Genomic DNA, 16,524 nt, shown 5'->3' with positions numbered 1-16,524 from the left:
AGTTAAAAATAGTCGATAAAAAGAATATAATGACGGAGCTCAAACGCAATACAGATGCCAACAACAAACAGGAAGTGACGTGTGAACAAACAGGAAGTGACGGAAATGGTTATAAATTAACAATGTGGCAAAAGTCTATCAGGAGGAGCACTGAAGTATACCACTGGTTCGCACTTTGAAAAAGGCCTAGCACAGTCCTTTGGCCGTTCAACTGGATCGGAGCAGTAGAGAAGTGGTGGGCCCCTCAGGGGTTGGTTCCTTGAGGGATTTGCCACTGCTGTGATCTTCAAAACCACCTGTGCCACTGTTGGAAATAGTTCTCGTCTGTCGGCCACCAGGATGAGCCTTAGATCACGGCAGCAGTAACGGAGCTCAGAGACAGTCTTCTTTCCACGATGGGAACATGACTCATCTGCAAATGCTGCCTCAGCATGTTTGCCCAGACAAGTGAGGCAGAGACCTACTTCTGGAAATATTGTATTTGATTCCATTATATCTACAGGTGAAACGGCATCTTTAAAAAGACGATCTGTGGTCTTTAAAATGACACACATATTTATTGCTCTTTTAAAAAATATATATATTTTAGGGAAATGCTCTTATGTACTGTAGTGCACAGGGGAATGTCCTCCTGCAGCACAACAGGGGGAAGTGCAACCTGATGTGTGCAACCCACTCAACACAGGAACGACCATCTCTGAAGTGCCGTACCGCCAACACCAAAAGCTTCCAAGAGCATATCGAACTCGTAGCTCAATGAAGACAACTGGAAGGAGCAGAACAATGTTGTCGCTGGGTTCCAAAGCAAAAAGCTGGTATGCATTGCATCTGCTGCCTTTTATGTCCATGCTGTGAGCCAGGTGCATCTGGATGCAACAATTGCATGCCAATGTGCAGGGGCTCGTTTAGTTTACACTCAAAGTACATTGGTCTATCGAAGTGATATCCCAATTCGTAGGTAATCGACGTGGTAGGATTGTTTTTTGTTATTTTTATTTATTTTATTTTTAATTTTTGTAGATATGCTCAGTCTTGGCAGTTTTTAGAGCCTGTCTATAGCTGGACATACTGTTTTTCCATGCTAACTTCCAAGTTAGTTTTTCTCCATTTGCGCTCAAGACTATGAGTTTCTTTCTTGAGAGAATGGGTATTACTGTTGCACCATGGCACAGTACATTCTTCTCTAAACTTTTTCAATTTGATGGGGGCAACAGCTTCTAATGTATTAGAGAAGATAGTGCCCATGTTGCTGGTCATTTCATCTAGTTCATGTGTATTTATGGGTACACAGAGGAGTAGAGATAAATTAGTCAGGTTATTTGTGAATCTGTCTTTGGTGGCTGGAACATTAGTTCTGCCCAGACAATAATGCGGAGTCAAATGTATAAAATATTAGTAATACGCAGCATGCACGATATAAGAAAATGGTCAGTAACATCAGCAGTTTGAGGTACAATAACTACATCGGTAAGATCGGTTCCATGAAATTTAATTAAGTCTAGCGTATGATTAAAATGATGAGTGGGCTGGATGCCATTTTGCTTGATCCCAAAAGAGCTTATTAGGTCAGTAAACGCAAGTCCTAATGCATGATTTGTATTATCAACATGAATGTTAAAATCTTCAACAATTAGCGCTTTATCAACAGTGACCAATAGGTCTAAGAGAAAATCTGCAAATTCTTTTAGGAAATCTGTATACAGTCCTATACACAGTGGTCTATACACAGTAGCCAGAGCATGATGCAATAGATTTATTTTGCATATCTGACAGCATTCTCTTCCGTGTCTGTTGTGAGAGAGTTCAAAACAAAGCATTTTGTGATAAAAAAATTTCGTGAACGAAACATTTCTTGATGGGGTGGTGTTAGCGCAGTGGATAAGACACACGTCTGTGGTGTGGGAGACCTGGGTTCGAATCCACTGTGAGACACCAATGTGTCCCTGAGCAATACACTTAACCCCATAGTTGCTCCAGAGGCGTGCGACCTCTGACATACTTAGCAATTGTAAGTCGCTTTGGATAAAAGCGTCAGCTAAATGAATAAATGTAAATGTAAATGATGTAACCGGATCTTTTTGAACCAGTTCACCAAATTGAACTGAATTGTTTTAAATGGTTTGCATCTCCAATATGCATTAATCCACAAATGACTTAAGCTGTTAACTTTTTTTAATGAGGCTGACACTCCCTCTGAGTTAAAACAAACCAATATCCTGGAGTAATTCATTTACTCAAACATTACACTGACTGAACTGCTGTGAAGAGAGAACTGAAGATGAACACCGAGCCATTCGGCTTCACGCTGAATCACACATGCGCAGTATCATCAGCTCCTCGGTTCTCGAATCGGACGCGTCTGACAGAAACGGTTCTTGACTCGAGAAGGAGTCAGTCTTTTGTTCATTATCTGGCTCGGCTCTGTGTTCGTCTTCAGTTCTCTCTTCACAGCAGTTCAGTCAGTGTACTGTTTGAGTAAATGAATAGCTCCAGGATATAAAAAAAATTCTAACTGACCCTCTGATGTCACATGGACTACTTTGATGTTGTTTTTCTTACCTTTCTGGACATAGTGTCACGGTTGGTAAACCGTGATCTCTGGGTTTTGCACTTTGTGTTGAAGTCTGTGTGTTTCGCGTCTGCACTGATTAGTTTGTGGGCGTCTTCGTTAATTGTCATCAGCAGCAGCTGTCACTCAATCAATCAATCAATCACCTTTATTTATATAGTGCTTTAAACAAAATACATTGCACCAAAGCACTGAACAACATTCATTTGGAAAACAGTGTCTCAATAATGCAAAATGATAGTTAAAGGCAGTTCATCATTGAATTCATTGATGTCATCTCTGTTCAGTTGAAATAGTGTCTGTTTTAATTTGCAATCAAGTCAACGATATCGCTGTAGATGAAGTGACCCCAACTAAGCAAGCCAGAGGCGACAGCGGCAAGGAACCGAAACTCCATCGGTGACAGAATGGAGAAAAAAACCTTGGGAGAAACCAGGCTCAGTTGGGGGGCCAGTTCTCCTCTGACCAGACGAAACTAGTAGTTCAATTCCAGGCTGCAGCAAAGTCAGATTGTGCAGAAGAATCATCTGTTTCCTGTGGTCTTGTCCTGGTGCTCCTCTGAGACAAGGTCTTTACAGGGGATCTGTATCTGGGGCTCTAGTTGTCCTGGTCTCCGCTGTCTTTCAGGGCAGTAGAGGTCCTTTCTAGGTGCTGATCCACCATCTGGTCTGGATACGTACTGGATCCGGGTGACTGCAGTGACCCTCTGATCTGGACACAGACTGGATCTGGTGGCCACGGTGACCTCGGAACAAGAGAGAAACAGACAAATATTAGCGTAGATGCCATTCTTCTAATGATGTAGAAAGTACGGTGTTATGTGAAGTGTTCCGGTTCCAGTTTACCTAATTAATGCAGCCTAAAAATCCTTTAACGGATTTGGATATTAAAAGCATATTAGTATGTTATGTGTATGCCAGGTTAAAGAGATGGGTCTTTAATCTAGATTTAAACTGCAAGAGTGTGTCTGCCTCCCGAACAATGTTAGGTAGGTTATTCCAGAGTTTAGGCGCCAAATAGGAAAAGGATCTGCCGCCCGCAGTTGATTTTGATATTCTAGGTATTATCAAATTGCCTGAGTTTTGAGAACGTAGCGGACGTAGAGGAGTATAATGTAAAAGGAGCTCATTCAAATACTGAGGTGCTAAACCATTCAGGGCTTTATAAGTAATAAGCAATATTTTAAAATCTATACGATGTTTGATAGGGAGCCAGTGCAGTGTGGACAGGACCGGGCTAATATGGTCATACTTCCTGGTTCTAGTAAGAACTCTTGCTGCTGCATTTTGGACTAGCTGTAGTTTGTTTACCAAGCGTGCAGAACAACCACCCAATAAAGCATTACAGTAGTCTAACCTTGAAGTCATAAATGCATGGATTAACATTTCTGCATTTGACATTGAGAGCATAGGCCGTAATTTAGATATATTTTTGAGATGGAAAAATGCAGTTTTACAAATGCTAGAAACGTGGCTTTCTAAGGAAAGATTGCGATCAAGTAGCACACCTAGGTTCCTAACTGATGACGAAGAATTGACAGAGCAACCATCAAGTCTTAGACAGTGTTCTAGGTTATTACAAGTAGAGTTTTTAGGCCCTATGATTAACACCTCTGTTTTTTCTGAATTTAGCAGTAAGAAATTACTCGTCATCCAATTTTTTATATCGACTATGCATTCCATTAGTTTTTCAAATTGGTGTGTTTCACCGGGCTGCGAGGAAATATAGAGCTGCGTATCATCAGCATAACAGTGAAAGCTAACACCATGTTTCCTGATGATATCTCCCAAGGGTAACATATAAAGCGTGAAGAGTAGCGGCCCTAGAACTGAGCCTTGAGGTACTCCATACTGCACTTGTGATCGATATGATACATCTTCATTCACTGCTACGAACTGATGGCGGTCATATAAGTACGATTTAAACCATGCTAATGCACTTCCACTGATGCCAACAAAGTGTTCAAGTCTATGCAAAAGAATGTTGTGGTCAATTGTGTCAAACGCAGCACTAAGATCCAATAAAACTAATAGAGAGATACACCCACGATCAGATGATAAGAGCAGATCATTTGTAACTCTAAGGAGAGCAGTTTCAGTACTATGATACGGTCTAAATCCTGACTGGAAATCCTCACATATACCATTTTTCTCTAAGAAGGAATATAATTGTGAGGATACCACCTTTTCTAGTATCTTGGACAGAAAAGGGAGATTCGAGATTGGTCTATAATTAACTAGTTCTCTGGGGTCAAGTTGTGGCTTTTTTATGAGAGGCTTAATAACAGCCAGTTTGAAGGTTTTGGGGACATGTCCTAATAACAATGAGGAATTAATAATAGTCAGAAGAGGACCTATGACTTCTGGAAGCACCTCTTTTAAGAGCTTAGATGGTATAGGGTCTAACATACATGTTGTAAGTTTAGATGATTTAACAAGTTTATACAATTCTTCCTCTCCTATAGTAGAGAATGAGTGGAACTGTTCCTCAGGGGGTCTATAGTGCACTGTCTGATGCGAAACTGTAGCTGACGGCTGAATGGTTGCAATTTTATCTCTAATAGTATCGATTTTAGAAGTAAAGTAGTTCATAAAGTCATTACTGCTGTGGTGTTGGGAAATGTCAACACTTGTTGAGGCTTTATTTTTCGTTAATTTAGCCACTGTATTGAATAAATACCTGGGGTTATGTTTGTTTTCTTCTAAAAGAGAAGAAAAGTAATCAGATCTAGCAGTTTTTAATGCTTTTCGGTAGGATATGCTACTTTCCCGCCAAGCAATACGAAATACCTCTAGTTTTGTTTTCCTCCAGCTGCGCTCCATTTTTCGGGCTGCTCTCTTTAGGGTGCGAGTATGCTCATTATACCATGGTGTCAAACTGTTTTCCTTAACCTTTCTTAAGCGTAAAGGAGCAACTGTATTTAAAGTGCTAGAAAAGAGAGAGTCCATAGTTTCTGTTACATCATCAAGTTGTTCTGAGGTTTTGGATATGCTAAGTAATCATGGAAGCAGTGAGCACCAACACTCTAAAAGACTTTATGCTTCACAGTGTCAAACGCATGGATGAGCAGCAGGAGAGCATCTCTAACACTGGACGCGCTATCCAAGCGCTGGTGGCACAGGTATCCGAGCTCACCCAGTAGATCCATCAGCTCACCTCTCCCACTGCGCCCATCGCACCGCCTATGGGGGACGGAGGTGGAACGAGGCGGCGCAGTGGGATCGATTCCTGCATGGGCTGGCCAACCGTGTTCAAAAGGAGATCTACCTCCTTGAGCTGCCCCCCACACTCAACGGTCTTATTGACTTAGCCTTACGAGTTGATGCCAGGATCTAATCGCCTGGGTCGTCAGACCAGTCCTACGTGGCATATCATCTCTCCGGACAGGGGGCGCTCGAGTCGAGAGAACGCGGTCGGTCCCGTCGACGACCACGAACCCATGCAGGTGGGTAGAGCTCGGCTGTCCCGGAGGGAGAGAGAACGGATGTGGTCACAAGGACTATGCCTGTACTGTGGAGGCTCAGGACATACCATCTTCTCCTGCCCGGTAAAAGAGCCAACCCAGTAGTAAACTTGAGGCTACTATCAGTTGGGATCTCCGCTGGGAAGTCCTCAACTACATCATCGACTCTCCACACTCACGACTGTCACGCCCTTCTGGACTCCGGAGCCAAAGGTAATTTCATCAACTCACTCCTTGCACGTCACCTGAACATTCCTGTCCTGCCTGTGTCTCTTCCCATCCATGTCACTCTCCAGGAACACGTTCAAACACGTAAGACGAGTGCTCCAGAGTTTACTTAAGAATGAGCTTTTTGTCAAGACGGAGAAATGCGTATTCCATGCACAGTCTGTTCCCTTCCTAGGGTATATCGTTTCGCCTGAGGGAATACGTATGGACCCTGAGAAGGTTAAGGCTGTGATAGATTGGCCAGATTCCCGTAAGGCCCTACAGAGGTTTCTGGGGTTCGCCAATTTCTATCTGCGTTTCATTCGCAATTTCAGCCAACTAGCCTCACCTCTGACAGCCTTGACCTCTCCCAGTACTCCGTCCAGGTGGTCGGACGCAGATGAGACTGTGTTCACTAACCTAAAAAGCCACTTCATTTCGGCTCCCATCCTTGTGGCCCCTGATCCCACACGGCAGTTCGTGGTGGAGGTCGACGCATCAGAGGTGGGAGTAGGAGCAGTGTTGTCCCAACGTGCTGTCTCGGATGATAAGGTACATCTTGGCGTGTTTTTTTTTCCCATCGATTATCTCCTGCTGAATGCAATTATGACATTGGTAATAGAGAGTTGTTGGCTGTCAAATTAGCTTTAGAGGAGTGGCATCACTGGCTGGAAGGCTCAGGGGTACCTTTCATTGTTTGGACCGATCATATGAATTTAGAATACATTAGAACTGCCAAAAGACTCAATTCCAGGCAGGCTCGGTGGGCACTTTTTTTTTTGGTCGCTTTGATTTTACTTTATCATACCGCCCGGGTTCCAAAAGCCTTAGAAGGGGTAATGCCTCCGCCCGGTTGTCCACCAAACCGTTTATTTGTGCCGGAGGAGTAAAGGTCCGAAGTCGTTCAGTGGTGTCACTGCTCTAATGGGATTGTCACCCAGGGATAAGTCGAACTAATGGGTTAGTTAAACAACGATTCTGGTGGCCACGTATGGCTCGTGACGTCCGCAATTTTGTTTTGGCTTGCTCAGTTTGTGCCAGTGGTAAGTCATCTAACCGACCTCCTGATGGGCTCCTCCAACCGCTGTCTGTCCCTTCGAGACCCTGGTCCCACATCGCACTAGATTTTGTTACCGCCCTCCTGCGCTCTAATGGCATGATGGTATTCCTGGAGTCAACAACTCTCTATGGTGGAGCACGCTCACGTCTCACCACCATCTTGGATTGTCGTCTTCCCAGCATCGTGCTGTAATCTTGTTTGTTTGTTTTATATTCATTAAACTGTTTAACTCGCACTTGTTTCCAGCTCCTACTTAACCCAGTCGTCCATATGGACAGTATACCATACACACAGTTTCAATGGTGGGACTGAGAGCTCTCGGATTAAATCAAAAATATCTTCCAAAGATAAACGGAGGTCTCACGGGTTTGGAACGACATGAGGGTGAGTTATTACATAATTTTGAATTTTGGGTGAACTATCCCTTTAAATAGGTAAATAATGTGTCAATAAAGCAAAAAGGCAGTTCATCATTGAATTCAATGATGTCATCATCCAGCTCAGTTCATGTTAAAAAGTATCTGTGCAATCAAGTCAACGAAATCGCTGGAAATTAAGTGTTCCCAACTAAGCAAGCCAGAGGAAACAGCGGCAAGGAACCAAATCAGAGTTTTGAGAACACAGTGTATGTGGAGGACTATAGTGCAGTAAGAGGTCGTTCAAATACTGAGGTGCTAATCCATTCAGGGCTTTATAAGTAATAAGCAGGATTTTAAAATCCATACGATGTTTGATAGGGAGCTAGTGTGTTGACAGAACTGGGCTGATATGGACATTTTTTTCTGGTTCTAGTAAGATCTATAGATGCTGCATTTTGGACTAGCTGCAGTATGAGCTGAGTATCATCAGCATAACAGTGAAAGCTAACACCATGTTTCCTGATGATATCTGATGATATAAGGGTAACATATAAAACTTGAAGAGTAGCGGCCCTAGTACTGAACCTTGAGGTACTCCATACTGCACTTGTGATCGATATGATACCTCTTCATTCACTGCTACGAACTGATGGTGGTCATATAAGTACGATTTAAACCATGCTAATGCACTTCCATTAATGCCAACAAAGTGTTCAATCCTATGCAAAAGAATGTTGTTGTCAATTGTGTCAAACGCAGCACTAAGATCAAATAGAACTAATAGAGAGATACAACCACGATCAGATGATAAGAGCAGGTCATTTGTAACTCTAAGGAGAGCGGTCTCAGTACTATGATACGGTCTAAATCCTGACTGGAAATCCTCACATATACCGTGTAACGGAAACAGGTCAATTTAGCTCAAAGGGAATCATTTAAGATTTTAAAGGGAATTTGAACAGAATCACTGTTTCATGGCTGATCACTGAGACGCCCTGAGATTCCCTGAACAAGCCGTTTAACATCAAATCTGCGCTGGATATTAATATCCAAACTATAGTGAAACACTATCAATTAGCACAGTAACAAGATCGGCAGTTTAAGACATTAACTTGTAAGCACAAAACACAAGATACTTCTCTTTTCAATATGAATAAGGCTTTATTAGATAAATCTAAGACATATAAACTAATCTAACACATAAACGCACGCACTCACACATTAATACAAGTTGCAGGAAAATCGAAAGTTAGGGAAAGATGAGTTTAAGAGAATGGAAATATGGAATCCCAAGTTTACAGCAATAAGTTAAAGGTGCCATATGCAAAAATTTAGGTAAAAATATCCATAACGTGACCTACACGCATCAAAAGAATGAGAAGAAATAAGGGCGATGATGTCATTAAAAAAATGTCAAGTTATAGTGCTGCAGAGATATTACATTTACATTTACATTTATTCATTTAGCTGACGCTTTTATCCAAAGCGACTTACAAATGTAGACAAGTGGAAGCAATCAAAAACAACAAAAAGAGCAATGATATATAAGTGCTATAACAAGTCTCAGTTAGGTTAACACAGTACACGTAGCATGGGATTTTAACTAATATAATAAATAAAAAGAAAACAGAATAAAAAAAAAAAAATAGAGCAAGCTAGTTAGAGGACACACACACACACACACGCATACATATACAATTGCATAATAAATGAAAAGAAAATAGAATACAAAAAGATTAGAAAGGTAGTTAGATTTTTTAAAGAATGGAATTAGAATAGTGAGTTTTAAAGTTAGAGGGTCAAATAAAGATGGAAGAGATGTGTTTTAATCCCATTCTTGAAGATGGCTAAGGACTCAGCTGCTCGGATTGAGTTGGGGAGTTCATTCCACCAGAAGGGAATATTTAATTTAAAAGTCCGTAAAAGTGACTTTGTGCTTCTTTGGGATGGCACAATCAAGCGACGTTCACTTGCAGAACGCAAGCTTCTAGAGGGCACATAAGTCTGAAGTAACGAATTTAGGTTAATGGGTGCAGAGCCAGTGGTAGTTTTGTAGGCAAACATCAATGCCTTGAATTTTATGCGAGCAGCTACTGGAAGCCAGTGCAAATTGATAAACAGAGGTGTGACGTTATCAACCTTAATTAGCATTAGCATTACTAGCCCCGGCCCGACAGGTGTCGTAATACCAGTTTCGGCCATGGGAGGCGGTATGCAGGCAACATAACCACCAGCCAACCTGCAATACACGAATAACTTGCACGGCTTGTGGGCGTGCCTGAACCTGATGTCAATCATGTGGAAAGTACAGCCCAGTACTTCATTTCAGTTCAGAGAAGAGAGAGAAAGGATGGCTCAAGCCCTTGGCAAGAGACCACCACCCGCTATTTTTCCTTCCGGGGTGCTCCAGTGTGTGTGCGACCCAGAAGCTTGCCCATCCATTGTTTGTTTTACTCGTTTTATTGAGTGTTTATTGTGGACATTAATGTTTATGCATGAAAGGAAGTGTCAGTGATTCAGAGATGTGGCTTTTAAAGACTTTTGATCAACTGTTCGCAATATCTATTGTGATAACGCTACTGCTTGAATTCTCCTCCTGTTACGGTTCGGAGTATGGAGTATTGGGGGAAATTATCTAGAGTCGGGAGTTTCTGATCTCCCTACGAACAGCGTCTGCCGGTATTATACCAGATATTCCGGTGGAGTTGTGCAGATTGCATGCACGGAGCAAACATCGGAAAAGAGGGAGAAGAGGAGGCCTGCATCGGAGACTTAAAAACCTCAGGCTCGATAACCGCCATAAGCTACCCCCACTCTCCACAATCCTGTTGTCAAACGTGCAGTTATTAAGACACAAGACAGACGAGCTGGAAGCTTGGATCAAGAGCAAACCCGGTATAAGAGACACTTGTCTTCTCGCCTTCTAGGAAACATGGCTAAGGGAGTTAGACCGGGAGGAGGACCTGATTATGAGTGGGTTTTGGTAGCCCAATTCGCCTGGACCGAGACCCGATGACAACTGGGAAAAGTCGGGGAGGAGGAGTGTGCCTCTACGTAAACCAAAGGTACTGTAACACTGTGGTAGTGAGAGAAAGAATATGCACCTCGGATATTGAATTGTTGACAGTGTCTCTCCGGCCGTTCTATTTACCTTGAGAGTTCCAACAACTGTTTTATACGCTTGTGTACATTCATCCGCGAGCCAATGCTTCAATTGCAGCGCAAGTGATCGCTGATGTTACTCACAGACTATTTGCCCAGAGGCCCCCAAGTTTTTTATAGGAGATTTTAACCACTGTACTTTAGACAAGACCTTAAGATCATATGAACAGTATATAACTTGTTCTACAACACAGAGGAACACCACTTTAGATCTATGTTATGGTTCAGTAAATGGAGCCTAGAGATCTATGGCTATGCCACCACTTGGTGCCTCCTACCACAACAGTATTTATTTGATGCCTGTGTATAAGCCCGCATTCAGACGCCTTAAGCGTGAGGAAAAAAACATAAAACTTTGGACAGAAGACAGCATTTCCTCTCTACAGGGGTGTCTGGAATGTACTGATTGGACTTGTTTTTATGACACTTGTAATGATATTAATGAACTTACAGAAACCACGTCTGCCTATGTCAAATATTGTGTTGATATGATTATTCCATCTAAAAAAGTGGTCATTTATCCTAATAACAAGCCTTGGGTAACGAAGGAATTGAAAAGTGTTATCAACACGAAAAAAACATTCTATTTAGGAGACCTGGTCGAGAAAAAAGCTGTCTCAAGAGAAGTCAAAAATGAAATAAGGAAAGCAAAAAGCCAATACAAGAATAAAATTGAAAATCAATATAATAGTGGGGATTTAAAGGCAGCCTGGCAAGGCATTAAAACCATGGCAGCCATTAATCAGCCTGTGTGTAGAACAGGGCAACCAATAAAATTGAGTGGTTTAGATGACGGAGATTTGCCAGATATTTTTAACAAAATTTTCTGTAGGTTCGAAAGGTCCTTCTCAGATAGCTTAGACACACTGAGAGAGACATGGAAGCCTCAGAGAGGGATAAAAATACAACAGGAAAAAGTCACAACACTACTTAAAAGTATAAAAATAGGCAAGGCTCCAGGTCCTGACGCAATTTGTGGGCATACACTCCATTATTGTGCTGAACAGCTTAGTGAGGCTTTTACAGTTATCTTTCAAAAATGTGCTGATAGTGGGGATATACCTGATTTATGGAAAACATCAACAGTAATACCCATCCCAAAAACAAAATTTCCTAAAGACCTCAATGATTTTAGACCAATTGCATTAACTTCCCTGGTCATGAAATGTTTTGAAAAGATCTTGAAGGACACAATCATCCCCCTAACTGTAGACAAATTAGATCCTCTACAGTTCGCATATCAAGCGGGCAAGGGTGTAGAGGATGCAAAACTTTTTATTCTTGACAAGGTGTATAAACACCTTGAGAAACCTGCATCACATGTAAGAATTTTATTTGCTGACTTTAGTTCAGCTTTTAATAAAATGCAGCCTCACATTCTGATTGAACGATTAGCTTCATATTTTAAGCTACCTGAGCAGATCCTATTACTCATCTTAAACTTTTTAACAAATAGAAGGCAGCAGGTCTGTGTAAATGGAAATATGTCATCTGTTATGATATCAAACACAGGCTCTCCTCAGGGCTGTGTTCTCTCTCCCCTTCTTTTCATATTGTACACCGATAACTGCAGGTCATCTTGGGAGAACAGCTACTTAGTGAAGTTTTCAGACGACACAGCCCTGTTGTCCCTTTTACAGGACAACTAACCTGATCATAGCAGAGCCCTTGAGGAGTTTGCTAGATGGTGCGATGACAGTCTCCTTGACTTAAATGTGTCAAAGACTAAAGAATTGATAATAGATTTTAGGAAGGTTAGTGACGAACCTAAACTGAGTGTAATACACAATGAAGGTGTTCAAGTGGTTCAAACATACAAGTATTTGGGCACAGTATTTGACTCACAATTGAATTTCAGAGAGAACACTGATAGCATTATTAAGCGAGCAAACCAAAGAATATACATACTGAGGAAGTTGAACTCCTTTGGGGTTTGTAAAAAAATTTTATGTGCATTTTATCAGGCATTCAATGAGAGTCTATTAACTTTTTCTTTCTTGGGTTGGTTTAATGGTTTAGCTGTGAAAGACAAAAAGAGTTTGAACGACATTGTTAAAGTATGCTCAAAAATTACTGGTACCCAATTAAATGATCTCTGTTCTCTCTGGAAAAAAAGAGTGGTCCAAAAAGCAGATAGAATACTGTGCCAACCAGATCATGTGCTCAGGTATGAATTTGTGCTCATGCAGTCAGGTCGGCGGTATTATGTGCCAATACGGAAAACGAATCGTTATGCAAACTCATTCCTTCCCTCTGCTATAAGATTCTTGAATGAGAATTCATAACTACATAAATGGCTCTTGGATTCCACTGCTTTGTTCTGTCACTGGCAGGTGAATGTGTGTGTTGTGCTGTATGTGTGTGTTAGGGTGTGATCGTTGTATACATTTTTAACTTTATAATTCTTATATTATTGTGTGCTAATAACCTTATTGGATGGGTTGGCTGTAGAACTGAATTGCCCCTTTGGGGACTAATAAAGATATCTGAATCTGAATCTACAGGGAAACAACCGCCCTCGGATTCACAAATCAAATCCGATAAGAAAAGGAGCCGAACCAGAGTAAACATTGGCACTGCTTTTAATAGCTGGAGACAACTGATGGACCTGAAAGAAATGAGGTTAGACTCCGAACTTGCAACATTTCTTTTGGATTGGTAAGTTAGATGCTGTTAGTATTTCGCTAGAAGTTTGTTTTATATGTTTGTGTATTCGTTTTCGGGAAGTTATAACATAGAAATGTATCGAAGGCTGTTCGATAAACGTGCTAATGTTAGCGATGGATAACCGTAGCTGCGTTTGATAATTAGCTAGCTATAACTTAAAGTTACCAATTTTATTATATCATAACTAACCTGCTCTTGCTAGTCTGTTGGTCTCCGTGTCCTCTTTGCTTCGTGGTTTTTCTGTGCATGAAAAATTGATGTGTGGCGTGAAAGCGTGTGAAAAGAGTCAACTCCTTGTGGTTAGTCTGCACGAGATCAACAAGCTTGTTTGCTTTCCGGTCGCTTTAAATACAAAATAAGCATTCGATCTATGTTAGAGCGTCTGAGCGCTCACAAATCTTTCTGCAGCGTCGTGAGCAGAGCGGCAAGAGCGATTTTTGACGCTCTAGACGCTGGCGGTGAGAACGCACAGTTAGGCTTCGGCTATGGCTGTAGTGTTGTTGTGAAAGTAGTGGCGGAGCATAGAGACTATGACGTTTCTCGTTTGTTACTCTAGAGTAGACCAATTCACTTTATTGAGGCATACTGCCCCCATCTGGTATGGAATGTGGAGTATGACTTGATTTTTTTTTGCCAAACATTACAGATGGCACCTTTAAATTGCATAGACATGGACAGCCATCAATCACGTAATTAGTCCTCGCATTGAGTTCCTCAATGAGGTTAAAATTATATTAGATACACCAGTAAAGGTCACAGTCTGGAGGTTACTTGCGTCTCCTGTGAAAAAGGGAATCCCGGTGAAAGGGGAATCCCGATGTCGCTGATTTTTTGGAAGTTCAGTAGTCGCTGAAGTGACGTCTTGGAAAGGCCCGTGGTGGGGCGTTTGCTGAAAATGGAGTTGTGTGGCTGGTTGAAGTTGAACGTGCAGACGAGGTCGACGTTACAAAACTTAACTCAGAACACAAAACTCTCAAACGGAAAAGAAAAGAATTTAAAGTTTGAAGAGACTAGGTTGTGTTCCTTCTCATCGTGGATAAGTAGCAGCAGGCATGCAGGCTGAAGCACGCTGCAACCGTGCTCACAGAACAGTGATGACAAAGAGCATGGCTAAAAGCTAAAGCTAGGTAGCAAAGCTACAAGCTAAAAGCTAAAAGCAAACTAAAAGCAGACATGACAAATAGCAGAAGCAAAGCTAACAACTAAAAGCAACATGACTAATAGCAGCAGCATAGCTAGAGACTAAAAGCAAGATTTTATGGTGTCCTAAGTATTTACACACCTCAAATGTTGTCTTGACCAATCAGATATTGTCTTGGCTCGGGGGTATCATAAATCATATGTTTATCTTACCAAGCATGTGGTCCGAATTTTCCCACTCTTTAGGGTGGGAAAACTCTAGGGTTTAATTTTGGGCATGATTCCCATTACACGAATATGATATATTGATATATATGATATATATATGACAAATAAAAGATTGTCTGGTCTAATTCAAGCAAGCAGATTCAATCACACACATACCAATCATAATTATGAATCCTTCAGCTATTGCATAGTTATTAAAAAAAAAACATACATGTAACGATATACAAATCTCCATATTCATCGGGAAGAAGGAGGCGGGAACCGGCGCACAATCAAAACATAATTTTAATATTCAAAATAAACACAATACAGCGCACCAGCCCCTCGCGGACGACTAGTGCGCGCAAATAAAAAGCAAACACATAAAATAATGTCCCAGGCCTGGTCCTCTCTCGTCCTTCATGGTCGTCGCTCCAGTTTTAAATCCTTCCATCTCCTACGTGGGACTCGATACTGGCGGTGGGGCGCAGGTGCAGCTCATCTTCAATCACTACACCTGGCCTCACTCCTCGTTCCCACGCCTCTCGGCCCCGCCCCACTTGCACATACCCCCATCGCCCCTCACAGGCCGGGGGGTAGTCCCGAGACTGCGCTCTACCCCCTCCCCCCCCCCCCCCCCAACCCAGCCGCTCACGGGGACGATCTTCAGCAGCGCGTCCCTCCTTCTCCCGGGTTTTCGGCACCACTGTAACGATATACAAATCTCCATATTCATCGGGAAGAAGGAGGCGGGAACCGGCGCACAATCAAAACATAATTTTAATATTCAAAATAAACACAATACAGCGCACCAGCCCCTCGCGGACGACTGGTGTGTGCAAATAAAAAGCAAACACATAAAATAATGTCCCAGGCCTGGTCCTCTCTCGTCCTTCACGGTCGTCGCTCCAGTTTTAAATCCTTCCATCTCCTACGTGGGACTCGATACTGGCGGTGGGGCGCAGGTGCAGCTCATCTTCAATCACTACACCTGGCCTCACTCCTCGTTCCCACGCCTCTCGGCCCCGCCCCACTAGCCACAATACACAATAAGTGATTATAACATGATAGTCAAATGTGTGGGTTACACATAAATGAATATGGAGTGAAGCGATGGACTGATTCATTTATAAGTCTTTTGGAGTTAATTCTGGTCCATATATATGTACAAAAGACAGTTTCTTTGTCATTCTCTGACATAGGGATGTTCTGTAAAGACCAGAGGTTCAAAACCCTTCCCCCTTAGGAATTTCAGTCTGCTAGGTGGGGGGAAGTCAATGGAAGTGTTTAACTCATGGGTTTCCATGTGGTGTCCAGCGTTGCATTTCCAATATGAACAACAAATTTGACAATCTCTTCTGCAAATTAAAATTGTCAATAATTGTTCTAGTGGTGTTAATGTTGAAAGCTGTTGTGTGAACAAGTTGGTTGGTTATCTTCCTTGGGACTTGTGGCACAGATGTTTTATGACTTCCTGAGGAATTCGGCTCGTGTTCCAAACACAGCTTTGATTGACTCTTTAATTTGTCTGGTTCGACTCATTTCTGTTACATATCCCCCTTTCGATCGGCGAGGTGTTTAGGTGAAGACATCTTCGATCGCTGGAGAAACAAAGGCAGAAGAAGCAGACAAACACAGCAAACAGCAAGACAACACCTCCATGACAGTTACTGTACTGGTGCAGGCATCA

General features: G+C 42.0%; 1 protein-coding gene and 1 pseudogene across 1 annotated transcript in view; both read left to right on the top strand.

The window, feature by feature from the left end:
- Positions 1-16,524, top strand: part of LOC127975855 (uncharacterized) — a 1,007,983-nt gene that overhangs the window by 935,875 nt on the left and 55,584 nt on the right. The gene's annotated exons all lie outside the window — the stretch shown is intronic.
- LOC127976409 (disheveled-associated activator of morphogenesis 2-like) overlaps positions 5,571-16,524 on the top strand; it is a 55,301-nt pseudogene continuing 44,347 nt past the window's right edge.

The sequence above is a fragment of the Carassius gibelio genome, chromosome B17 (assembly GCF_023724105.1).
Source record: "Carassius gibelio isolate Cgi1373 ecotype wild population from Czech Republic chromosome B17, carGib1.2-hapl.c, whole genome shotgun sequence".
Classification (NCBI taxonomy): domain Eukaryota; kingdom Metazoa; phylum Chordata; class Actinopteri; order Cypriniformes; family Cyprinidae; genus Carassius; species Carassius gibelio.
Note: the sequence above shows the minus strand (reverse complement) of the source record. Positions and strands in the feature narration are given on the sequence as shown.